At 44.6% G+C, this 13,687-nt stretch overlaps 1 protein-coding gene across 1 annotated transcript in view; it reads right to left on the bottom strand.

Annotated features, from left to right (window-relative positions):
- The window catches only part of LOC141579018 (uncharacterized), a 151,975-nt gene extending 138,591 nt beyond the window's left edge, over positions 1-13,384 (bottom strand). The window contains exon 1 of the mRNA XM_074373131.1: positions 13,092-13,384. The gene's annotated coding sequence lies outside the window, so the exon portion shown is untranslated. The remainder of the gene's footprint in view (positions 1-13,091) is intronic.
- Between the last annotated feature and the right edge of the window lie 303 nt (positions 13,385-13,687).

The following is a 13,687-nucleotide window of genomic DNA, read 5'->3' as shown; positions in this document are numbered from 1 at the left end:
CCTGCCTTGCAGTTGGTCCCTTCTTTCATCGTCAAAGTGCATCACATTAGTCTCTACTTTTAACACCTCATGGTCTCTCTGACTCAGTTCCTGTGTACCTCCTTTTATATCAAGTAAGCCCAGAAAATTTGATAACCTCATCTCAAGATTTTTAACTTAGTTCCTTCTGCAAACTCCCTTCTGCCATACAAGTTAACATTCACACATTGTCATAGAAGTGATTAGACATGGACCCCTTTGGGGAACCATAATTTAGCCTACAGCAAGAAATCCACAAGAACACCTACCATAAGAATCCACATGAATAGATGATCACCAAGTGGAATTTATTCCAGGAATGCAAGCCTGGTTCAATAGTCAAAAATCAACACTGTAACCTACCCTATGAAGAGTCTAAAGAAGAGAACCCATGCAGTCACATCAATTAATACAGAAAAAGCATTAAACAAAATTTAACACCCACTTACATAAAAAATGCTCAGAAACAGGAGCAGAAGGGCACTACCTCAACCTAACAAAGAACATCCGCAAAACACCCACATCCCACATCATAATGGTGAAAGAATAAGTGCTTTTCCTGAGTTCGAAAACAATGTTAGGATGTCTGCTCTCTTCTGTCAGTTTGCAACTTAGCACTACAGGTTCTAGTCAGTGCAGTGCAGCAAGAGAGGAAATAAAGTCATACCAACTAGAAAAGAAGAAATCTAATCGTCATTATTTACAGATGACATCATTGTCTGTGGAGAAAACTCCAAGGAATCGATAAGAAAACTCATAATAAATTATAATAAATGGCTTTAGCAAGATCCCAGAATATGAGATCCATACATAAACATGAATACACAGCATTAATCATACTTCCATATACTAGCAGTGACCTGAGCAATTGGAAACCAAAGTTTAAAACACATACAATAGGTTTCAGTTCAAGGTGGGGCCATGGAAACATCCTGAACTCACCTCCTCCCACAAACACACCAAATCTACAGCTACATGTGGAACAATTTCCTCTGGAAAAGCCTAACAAATGGTGGAGCAACCCCTTCACATCAGGCAAACAAGAGGGAAACCACAACAAAGCAGGTGGGAAAGGCTGAGACACAGTTTCACCAGAAACCCCACCCCTGGTGTGCACACACTCAGGAGGGAGCTCAAAACATGGAACTTCTCCCTGAGGTGTGAATGGTTTGTACCCCCACACTGGGGACTCATACTTTTAAGACTGACAACTGAGAGAAACCCCCAAAGCATCTGACTTGCAAGACCCTCAGGACACATGGCTGTGAGACCCACTAGGATGTGGTGAATTCAGGAACCCCTCTTAAAGGGCCTGTGCTCGTGGTCCCAGGGCCAAGTGCAGAAGCAGCCCTTTGCAAAGCACCCAGACTTTGTCTGAAAGAGACTCATTTCCTAACTTTGAAGCATTGGTCTGAGGGGCAGGGGCTGCTGGGCTACTCCACAGGGACTGAGGCTGGTGGTGGTGCCATCTTCCTGCTCTCCCTCTGCCTTAATAAAACCGGCAAGTCCCATCTATTTTTCCTTCCCTTCCCTTTGGGTGCCAACTGCATGCTCCAGCCAGCAGGTGCCATCTTCCCCGCTCTCCCTCTGTCTTGCTGTATTTATTCTTCTTTTTTTGTTCTTCTGCTCCCCTTTATTCAGAAGGTGCCGTCTTTGCAACCTCCCACTGCCTCACTCCAGCCATCTTCGCTCTCTCCCTCTGATGGGCTCCAGAGTGCCAGTATCTCCAAGCGGGGAATGTCTACACACTGATGACCCAGTTTTCATGGCTTCCACTCAGGGGTTGCTCCTTGATCACCTGGTCTTGGAGCAGGACTGATTGCATGTCTGGGTCCCAAGGGACTGGAGACACACTTCTTCGCAGCCTACCACTTTCAGGGCACTGCACATTGGACTGAGACACACCCCCAGCCTTTATGTGAAAAAAGGCCTTCTTCCTAGCTTTAGAGTTTTGGACTTGGAGGCAGGCTTCAGGTTTGGCACACATCAGGAGGCTACCGAGGTGCTCTCAGGGAAGGTAGGCTGGGGATGCCATCATTACACTCTCAGTCTGCCTTGCTACAGCTCACTGACATTTCCCAGAAAGGAGCTTGTACACCTATTTGAAGCCCTGTGATTTGTGACTGTTCTCCAGGGGACACCAGACTTCCTGGCTCTGGGGGCCAGCAGGGCCTACAATTACAGTCCCGAGACTCAGTATATTTGTATTCTTTAAAAGTTCTTACTGGGGGGTTTGGATTCCAATCAGCCTGAATCTTGGTGCTGACTGAGAGCCTCCCCTTTGGGATACTGACTGGACTTGGCACACCCTCAACTGCTGGGAGCTGGTAAAATAAAAAAAAGCTGCTTGGATAATCACAGTTTCATTGACAACCAAGCGTAGGCAGGGTTAACTGACAAAGTTCATCTCCCACACAACTCTTCAAGACTGGGAGAGGTGGCTGTTTTACTTAATGCATAGAAGCCAACACAGAGAGTCAAGTGTAATGAAGAAACAGCAGACTATGGACAATGTTCCAAATCAGAGAACAAGATAAAACCCCATGAGAAAACCTTAATGAAATGAAGATAAGTACTTTGCCTGATGAAGAATTCAAAGTACACTCACAAAAAAGCCCACTGAACTCAGAAGAAAAATGGATGAACACAGTGAGAACTTCAACAGTTAAAAAATATAAGAAAGTTCCAAACAGAAGTCACAGAACTAAAGAATACAATAATTGAACTTAAAAATACACTAGATGAAGGACAAGAAAGAATCCGTGAACTCAAGGATAGGTGAACGGAACTCCCTAAAACATAGAAGCAAAAAGGGAAAGGAAGGAAAAAAAAGTGAAGGCAGCTTACAAGATTAATGGCACAACTTCAAGCAGAGTAACATTCTCATTATAGGAGCTCCAGAAGGAGAAGAGAAAAGGGGCAGAAAACATATTTGAAGAAATGAGGTTTGAAAACTTTTCCTAACCTGGGAAAGGAAACAGACACTCAGTTACAGGAAGCCCAGAGAGCTCCAAAGCAGACTGATAACTAGTAAGGGGATTTGCTGAATCAGGAAATTTTGAAACTTCCTGCAAACAAAAATCCAGGATCACCAATACCATACAAATATAAAATATCATACGAGGATACTCTGAACAACTATATAGAAACAAATGCATAACCTAGAAGAAATGGACAAGTTTATGGAAATATACAGTCCACCAAGACTGAATCAAGAAAAAGATTATACTGTATAGCACAGGGAAATATATACAAGATTTTATGGTAGCTCACAGAGAAAAAAATGTGACAATCAATATATATATATGTTCATGTATAACTGAAAATCTGTTCTCTACACTGGAATTTGATACAACATTGTAAAATGATTATAAATCAATAAAAAAAAGTTAAAAAAAATAGAGAGAAATTGACTACGTGAACAAACCGATCACTAGTAATAAAATCAAATAAGCAATAAGAAAAACCTCCCTACAAATAAAGTCCAGACCTGATGGCTTCACTGGAGAATTCTACCAAACATACAAAGAAGAACTCCTATCAGTCCTTCTCAAACTCTTCCAGAAGACTGAAAAAGAGGGAGTATTCCCAAACTCATTCTATGAAGTCACCATCACCCTGATACCAAAACCAGGCAAAGACAAAGAAAATCACAGACCAGTATCAATGAACATAGATGCAAAAATCCTCAAGAAAATATTAGCGAACAGAATCCAACAGCCCTTAAAAAAGATCATACACTATGATCAAGTTGGACTCTTCCCAGGAACACAAGGATGGTTCAACATAAGCAAATCCATCAATATAATACACCACATCAACAACAGAAAGGACAAAAACCACATGATCAACTCAATAGATGCAGGAAAAGCATGTGATAAAATTCAACACCAATTTATGATAAAAACTCTCACCAAGGTGGTATAGAGGGAACAGATATGAAAATAATAAAAACTATTTATGACAAACCTACAGTCAGCTTAGTACTCAATGGTAAAAAACTAAAAACTTTCCCACTAAAATCTGGGACTATCAAGGTTGCCCACTCTCACCACTCCTATTCAACATAGTCTTGGAAGTCCTAGCCACAGCAATCAAGCAAGGAAAAAGAAATAAAAGGGATCCAAATTGGAAAACAAGAGGTAAAAGTGTCACTATATGCAGATGACATGGTACTATATATAGAAAAACCTAAAAGATCCACACAAAACTACCAGAACTAATCAAATAACTCAGCAAGGTAGCAGGATGCAAGATTAATGTACAAAAATCAGTTGCACTTATATACACTAACAATGAATCAACAGGAAAAGAAAGTAAAGAAACAGTCCCTTTTTAAACAGCACCCAAAGTAATAAAATACCTAGGAATAAATCTAGCCAAGGAGGTGAGAGACTTATACATGGAGAACTAGAAAACATTGATTAAGGAAATTAAAGAATACTTTAAAAAATGGAAAGATATCCTATGCTCCTGGATTGGAAGAATCAATATTGTTAAAGTGGTCATACTGCCTGAGGTAACATACAGATTTAATGCAACCTCAATCAAATTACCCAGGGCATATTTCACAGAACTAGAACAAATCATAGTAAAATTTGTATGGAATCACAAAGACCCAGAATTGCCATAGCAGTACTGAAGAAAAAGAATGAGGCTGGAGAATAACCCTCCCAGACTTCAGACAATACTACAGAGCTACAGTCATCAAAACAGCATGGCATGGGTACAAAAACAGACCTACTGACCAATGGAACAGAATGGAGAGCCCAGAAATGAACCCACAAACTTTTGGTCAATTATCTTTGACAAAGGAGGTAAGAACATACAATGGAATAAAGCCAGTTGCTTCAGCAAATGGTGTTGGGGAAACTGAACAGCAGCATGTAAATCAATGAAGTGAGAATACTCCCTCACACCATATACAAAAATAAACTCAAAATCAATTAAAGACTTGAACGTAAGACAAGACACAATAAACTTCCTAGAAGTAACATAGGCAAAACATTATCTCACATATATCTCAGCAAAGTTCTCCTAGTGCAGTCTCATCAAGAAATAGAAATAAAAGCAAAAACAAACAAATGGGACCTAATTAAACTTACAAGCTTTTGCACAGCAGAGGAAAACATAAGCAAAACCAAACAACCACCTATGGAATGGGCTCACTCTAAGCCAGGCATCCACCGTCCATGAGCTGCCTGGGGACTAGGTGTTTTATTCACTGAAGTAGATGAACAACTAGTACGTGTCCTAGTGTATTCTGACACCACTTGCTGAATTAATTAGAAACTGGGAAGTCCAGGTGGAGTTAGCGGTTCTGTCCAGAATTATCTCCTGTCAGTGTTTTCACCAAGTGACACAGTAATCTATTTCCTTATCAGTCTGTCTCCTACACCACCTGCAGCACTCCTTAGGGTGGGTGGGAACATGGACCAGGGCCAGGCAGAGAAGATTCTCTAAGTGATAAATCCCACCAGGAAAGGATGTTGCCCTAGACCACACAACCCTGTGACCCAAGTCTGACAGTCTCACTTCCACAGGCTCTGCTTCACACTCCAGGACGATGTCCAAGAGACTGAGGGGAGGGAGGACACTGGTCTCACCAGGCCTGCTCACTTCCAGGGAGTAACAACCAGAGCACTAACCCGAGGCCAAGGGCTCAGCGCTTACCTATGTGTTTCATTCAATCCTCCCAACCCTGAGATGGGTATCGCTACCCCCTCACTACAGGAGAGAAAAACAAGCTCAGGTCACATACAGGTGTCCAGAGCGCACACTCTTCCCCGCTCTACTGTACAGACTCACAGCCAGAGATCAGAACGTGGGCCTCCGACAATCTGGTGTGAAGTCAGTCAGTGGGTGGTGGGTTCCTGGGTGTTTACGGTTAGGCTGCATAACTCACACATTAGATATGTATCAAATATTAAATACACTGTAAAGAACGCCACCCAGTTTGGCTGCCACCCCCATACTACCAGAGATAGGAAATCAGAAGCACCCTAAAGGCAGCCCAAAGCCCCTCTCCTGCCTAAATTACTTTCCCCTCCCCTCTTCTCCCCACCCCCCGGCCCCCATCAGCAGGCCTCAGCCCAGCACAAGAGCAGGGGAAGCAGCACCAAGAGCTACCCTGGTAAGTGTCAGAGGTCAGCGGGACACATCTCATGACCACCCCCACCTCACTGCACCACCTTAGAGAGGTTCAGCCTTATCAGATGACTCCACCTGGGCCTCAGCTGCCCAGACCAGTGTGGACATTAGTCTAAGCTGGATCACATTCTCTCCCCCAGGAGTCGGAGTGCTCTGAAGGCACATATTCCTGGGAAGCTAAGGTCAGCTCTCTTCTGCCAAGTGCATGGGGATGTGGTAAAAATGAAAAGAGAAGAAACAAATAAAATAAACCAGCTATGCAGAGATGCAGGGTACAAGATTTTGTAAATGTACAGAGGGTGGGGAGTAGCTGCCTTGATCTAGTTTTTAGTTCCTACCTTTCTACCATCTTTTAGTTCCTACGATCTAGTTTTAGAGCCATAACTGAAGCTTTAACTGCTCCTTCTGTCTGTGCAACACCAAGAGAAATATTCCTGGATCTTAATCACAAACTCCCCAATTTCTACAACCTATTTGCCACAAGTAGTGCCTGAAACACTTTAACACCCTTCCCTCTCTTTCACTCAGCTAGCTCTAAGTCATTCTCCAGGTCCCAGCTTAGACAGCACTTCCTCTAGGAAACCCTCCTGGACTACTCCTCAAAGCTTTGCTCCACTTTTTATGGGTATAAAGGGTAGCGCTCTGCACCTCATCATTTTCAGTAAATGTGATTACTTTTCTGTGAGACTGTAAACACCAAAAAGTAAAAACCACTTCGATCCTACTGCTTAGCACACAGGTCAAAAACATGCTCAGTATCATTCCTAAATGAATGAAAATCAAGAAACAGGTGGAGGTACATAGCAGGAGTCAGAAGGATCAACACTGATAAACACGTTTCTGATAAAAAATAAAGCTGCTTTGACCCTACCTTACTCACCCCTTCCAAGTTTCTACTTCCTCCTTCTTCCATCTCCACAACAGGCCCACATTTGCCATGACAATCATCACTTTATACTTTGGTGCCAGTACCTTCAGGAACCCAGGCTGGAAGAAGCACGTTTCCAGGTAACTTGCCACAACAGAGGAAAGTATACAGTAGTTTAGGGAAAAAAAGAATAATGACAAGTTTTGAGGTCTAGACAAATCCCAGTTCTGCTACACATTGTCTATGAACCCTGGACAAGTTACCTGAGACATGCTTTCCTCATCTGTACAGTGTAAAAACTAATACCTCCAAGGTGAGGATGAAAAGGACTCTGAAACCACAGCACCGAAGGCAAGCTTGCAACTAATGTCAGTCAGCTGGTCATGGTGAAGTCCCACAGACCTCACCCCTACACCCCAGCCCCAGTTCCTACCAGCCACGGATGGGTTCAGAGTCCAGAGCCTGCCCTAAGACTGCGCATCTGAGAGACCCTGGAGACCATCTATCCTGTTGGCTTTCCAATGCATGGGAGACTTAAGAAGCGAAAGAGAAAAGAGAAGCAAAAAAGGAAGAAACAGCATCTCAGGGTCAGGCAGGTGGGTGGGCAGAGCAGGCTGGATGTGTGGTGGGGTCGCTTGAGATGTTTTTGAGGGAATCGCTTGATTTTTACTTAGTAGGTACACAACTGCAAGCAAGGTGAGGAATAAGCTGTGCATAGTTCCTGGAAAACTCAACTAGGATGCTTTTCATTAAAGTATTTTTATTAATACTTGAGAATTGAGAACATACAAATTAAATTCATCAGAAGTGGCATATAAATTATAGCTAACTACCAGGAGAACATTATTAGGAATGCTATTAACATCAAAATGAATTTTGTTTGCATTTTACTTGCATTCAAAACTGTTCAGAAGCTCTGGGTTTTCTGTTGCTCATGTAAGATGGTCTCCTCCCATCTTTGAGCTCCAAAAACCATACAAGAGACTTCTTTATTAAAAGTTAAATTAACAGCTAAACCAGCACAACTAGGAATCTGGCCTGGAGCCTCTGTACATGATTTATACCACTGCTGGTCCTGCCTTTCAAACAGGTGGTACCAATACCCAGCAAAGTCCCAGGGAGGGATGGAGGGAGGGCTAGAGCTGAAAGTAATAAGGACAAGTTGATGGAGGAGATGAATCTCAGAGGAACGCAGGACCTGACTAGGGTCCAGCCCTTCTTGGGGATGGGCTGGAGGGAAACTCCACTGGCATCTAAACAGGATGCTCCTCTGGTGCAGGGACTGAACGTGCTGTGTGCAAACTGCATGCAGGTCATTTGGCACATCCACCTCCACCACATACACACCGAAGGCCAAAAACACCTCCAGTCAATGCAACAACAAAAAGCAAAACAAAACCCAGGTACATTTCAATGCCCCTGGAGACTGGATAAAAATCACACCCGCTGAGTAGCCCTAAGTAAGTAGACATAAAAGACAAGTGCAGTAGGTAGAGAGTCAAAGAGAGACAAAGAGAGAAACACAAAATCTGACAAGGAACCAGCAGAAAAGGGGCATCTTTCAGGGACTTTCCCCGACCAAATCGAGTCCCAAATCTTCAGAAAACAAAGCCCTTCAGAACTCGGCCCCACTCACCCCAGCTGCCTCCACTCCAGCTTTCTCCCCAAGGCACCCACCCACAGCCTCACTTCTCAGACAACTCCTGGTTTTCCTGACCAGCTGTGCCGTGTTCAGACTGCTGTGCCTCGGCGTGTGCACTCTCCTCTACCCGGAGTGCACGTCTCACGGCAAACTCCCAGTCAGACACCAACACCCAGCGCGAAGGTTTGTGAAGCCAGACATGGACAGCCGCACGCCACTCAGGCCTTTGTCACCCACAGCACTCTACAGGGGCTTCTGTGTTCCCACCCAACTGCACCCCATGGTCTGGAACAAGAGCTACTGAAGGGCAGGTGCCACGTGAGTCCTTGCAGAGAACTGGTACTGAATGAATTCTAAGTGAATGACCTTGCATGAAAGGTTTTTAAAAGGCTAAAAAGCAAACCATGCAAAAAGCAGACAATAGATATTTTCTGCTATTGAAAGCATGTATTTTCTCAACTCTAATCTTTGGCTGAGTATCACTTAGGAAGCAGACACAGATGCTCTACCACTTCCTAATTGGGTATCTGTGGGTAAATCAAGCAACCTCGTTGTGTCTCAGACTCCCACTTACTGAAAGGAACCACCGCTGCAGTGTGGTTAAGAGGACTGATGAACATATGCTTTAAAAAATACCAGAAAACATTGACTAAATGGTAGTTCTTACCAGCCTGCTGTGATCACAGAAACATTAACAGGACCAGATACTGTACCATCAAGAGTATGAGCACGACAAAATTTTTGTTAAAACTATGTTTTTTGAGGACAGCTGAAAGTCAACAAATCCAACAGCTTGTCTTCCAGCCGCACCCTGCTCTCTACAGTCCTCAGTACCGATCCCTAGTGACCACTATGTCCCCGGCTCCTCCGACAATGCAGACTACCAGGTCTCTGGTCTCTGACCACACCTCCTCCTCCTCTTCTGTAGCTTGCCCTCTAAGGACACCTAAAGTCAGGCATTCCTTAGGCTCAGCTCACAGATTTTTTCTCATCTTGTCTCCTCTCAAGCCTTCAATTATCAGATTTATGGAGATGACCCCACGACCTCTCAGTCACATTCAGAAAATGTTTCAAGCTGAATTTATCCAACATAGATGGTTACCTTAATTAGATGATGAAGCATACAGCTTCAACTTCTCTCTTTCATACCATTTTTTTTTTCTTTTCTCCTGAGTCTTTTACATCTCACCAGTCCTAAGCTTCCTCTTCCTTTGCCCACCTCTTAAAACTGCTTGCTTGCCAAGGATTCTTCTTCGGTCTTTCTGTTCTGTCTCACTGGTTCCTAACTTCTCTGGGATAATGAACCCTTTGAAAATCTACCAGATGATACAGATTGTTTACTAAAAAGATAAACACACAGAATATATGTATGTGATTTCACCTAACCAACGATCTCAAATAAGACTCTGTGTTCCTGTACAACAGACTACCTACCACTTATACAAATTTTCTTCTCCAGATTCTATGTCCCTCTTATTTTCAGGATGCCTTGTGGATACAACCTAAAGGACCTACTGGCATCATAAACTTAACAAGTCCAAACCAGAACTCACTATTTCTCCTTAACAAACCTCCTCTGCCTACAGTATTCCTCCTCTAATAATGGCACCACCATGTCCCCAAGCTAGAAGCCTTGCAATTAACAACCTTCCCAATACCACATCACCAGGTCCTGTCTCAGAATCTCTCCCAAATCCAAATCCCACCTCTTAAGCCTCTCACACTGCAAGACCTCATCATCCTTTGCATCCCATACCTGCCATGATGAAAAGTCCACCACTCCTCTGACAAGAGCCCATTATTGACTCTAACATCTCCATCCTCCACACCGCTACCTCACTTCACCTTTAGAAGGTCACTAGCCTAGCTGATTCCCCACCTCAGTTTCCTCCTGTCATTTCCACCTGTGTCAATCTAGATTCTCCCAAAATTTCAAAACTGATCATGTGCCTGCCTCTTTTCAAAAACTCTGATGCTTCTCCATTGCACAAACTTAAAATCAAACTCCTTTCTGCCTACAGAGTCCTCCACAATTTGCCACCTAAGTCCTTTTCCAGGATTGGATTCCATAGCTTAGATTGTCACTTGCACCTATTATCTTTCTATCAAAATCACACCACTCAGAAAGGCTCAATTCCAACTCCACACTTTATATCCCCTACATAATGTTTAGGAAAGGACTTTTCATGGAAAAGGCAAAATTCCTAATGAACAGATTCAGAAAACTAAACAAAAATTTTTTTTCATTAAAATTTTAAGTCCTGGAAACATTAAGCTTTTAAAAATATCAGTTCTTCAAATACTATTAATATTTCAATCAAGAAATCCTTCAAAACCCAGCATTGTTAACCAACATTTACTAAATATTAATAATGTACAATGTAAATTAAACATATGAAATATCATCAACCTGAAGATACAAAATTATAATCTAGACCCAGGATTCTAATTCCAATATTATTTGTACTTGGATCTTACTTAAGAAAGGAAAAATAAATTGTAGTAAGTGGACTTGACATTTCACCTAATAGAGACTTAAGTCACGTAAGTCCACAGCCGAGATAGAAAGTTACCAGATCTAAATCGTCTTCAGGCTAGTAAAAATTCTTATCAGATTAAAAAAAAAAACTTTTGACTGAGATGTCATAAAATTAGACTTTTTCAGTACACATTTAAGCGTTAATTTTTTCTAAGGGCCCAAGGATGTGATGGGCAATTCTGAGCCCCTCACAATGAGACCTGGTGACTAGCACATATACCCGCAGGTGCACAGCAATCAGACCTACTCCAGATAAGTGATGTCGTGGGTAGTACCCTCTTTCTGTTACCTTCTAGGACCTTATTTCTTTTAGGCCTGACTTAATTTAATTTCTCTTATGGCTCCTAACCTACTGAGTTCACGAGAATCTTCACAGCTGTGTACGGTGAAGCACTCTGCTCCTGAAGAGAATGCAAATATTCAAGTATTTTTTTAAAGAATTTTAACTAGTCTTTGTACCTAGCTAGCGTATGTGGTAAAATATTCCCTCTACGTATTTCTAAAATTATGACCATTCAAATTTGAATACGTTTCTGAAAGAAATTTGCATGTAAGAGTAAAACATGCTAAAATTTCAAAATTATTAATAATACTAATTAAGGAAAATAGGGGGTAATGAAAAGAGCTCTGGCAACTGAAATAGGATCTCAGGCTACAGTCTCAAGACTGACTCTTTAGTTGTGCGACCTTAGGAACTGGCTTCACCTCAAAACACTTTCTCATCTGAAATAGAGCTAGCCCTGCCCTTCCCTCTCTGCAGGCGGCTGTTCAGGTAACATGAGATAAGGTACCTAGCAGAGTACCTGACAGGAAGTGTTCATAAATAGTCTGCTTCCTTCATTCAACACAAAAGACACACTCATATGAAGGTTTAGATGTAAGGGAGCCCACACTTCCACAAGTCTCTGTCAGCACAAAATACCACAGGTAATTGGTTCTAATAAAAAAACAAAAAACAACAAACAAAAAACACCATCACCCCCATCCCACGAACACTTCTGAGGGACCTGGAGCCAGACAAGGGAGCCTGCATGTGGTTCTGCAAGAACTCCATCAGGGCGGCATACGCACTGGCTACTAAAGCTTTAACAGGAAAAGTCCACAGTCATTGTGCTAAAACCTCTGGATGCCTTTATGCTAGTATGAGAGCTCACGGGTGGGGGGGGGGTGTAAAAGAGGGAAAAAGTCAATTTAGGCCCAACTCCAAAAGACTCCTTAAATAAATCACAACAGCCATGCTGACTTATCCTTCCTGAAACGCGAACAGTACCATGCCCACATTCACTTAAACACTTGAAGATGGAGACATTCCACACCCACACTGGTGCCACTACATGTCTTTTAGAAAGCCAGCGCAGCGAAGCACCCCTGGCACCATGGAAGGTGCTGAACCAAAGCCGACCGCGGAAAAGGCAGGGGAGGGAGGCAAACAAGATGATGACTTCGAAGTTGTGCACACCCGCCGCTGAGAACCGTTGCCCAGACCACAGCCACCTCTTCAAGCATCTTAAGTAATTTGCGGCTTCACTATAGGGACGTCAAGGGAAGGCCGCTAGGCGAGCACCCTGGGGCTGGGGGCTGTTCCCGTCCCGAGGGTCCCGGGGTCCCGGGGTCCCCGGGTCCCGGCCTCCGCCCCCCGCGCTCCTCCCCAACTCCGCGTGCCAACGAGGGCCGCCCGGGAAGAGCCGCGAGTAACGCCCCGGCCGGAGCGGCCCGGCCCCGCCCGAGACCCCCGGCGCGCGGATGGCGGGCAGCCCGACTGCGGTCCGGCCAGGGTCGGGGTCGCGAGTCGGGCCCGACGCCACTGCCGCAGCCAACGAGGCCGAGCGGGAGGCCGGGAAGGGGCCGCCGGCAAGCGGGGCGCGGACACTCACCACACCACGTGGTAGGAGCCCTCGCGGATGAGGCTGCTGGAGCGCGGCCCCACGTCCAACACCTGCCCGCGGACCAGCTCGGGGCCCGCGCCCGCCGCCGCTGCCGCCGTTGCCGTCGCCGGCGCGTTGCGCTCAACGTTCCACGGCAGCCGTTCGGCCCGCGCCGTGCCTCCCGGAAGGACCGCGCTGCCGCCGCCGCCGCCGCCACAGCAGCCGCCTCGGGAGAGCTGCGGGGCTTCGGAACCGCCGGCCACTCAGACCAACTGCCTACTGCTGCTTCCCTGCCTGACCAACCGGCGGGCCGGTAGGCGGAGGGAGGGGCGCAGCTGAGGAGTGCTCTGGGGCGGGGCCTGTCCTGGCAGCAGCGCGCGGATTGGCTCCTGTAGTCTGGGGGCGGGGCTGCGCCTCAAGATGGTGACTCGTATGTGAACTGGTGCCCTCGCAATTTGTATTCTTTTTTTTTTTTTTTTTAATTAGGAATAATTTGGCTGTGAACATTTCTATACCAGTTTTTTTGGGATCTATGTTTTATTTCTCACAGCTGCATACCTGAGGTTGTCATGGCTGGGTTATAAGGAAACTACGGTTGGCCTTTT

Source organism: Camelus bactrianus, chromosome 11 (genome assembly GCF_048773025.1).
Source record: "Camelus bactrianus isolate YW-2024 breed Bactrian camel chromosome 11, ASM4877302v1, whole genome shotgun sequence".
Classification (NCBI taxonomy): domain Eukaryota; kingdom Metazoa; phylum Chordata; class Mammalia; order Artiodactyla; family Camelidae; genus Camelus; species Camelus bactrianus.
The sequence above is the reverse complement of the archived record's forward strand: the minus strand, read 5'-3'. Positions and strand labels throughout refer to the sequence as shown.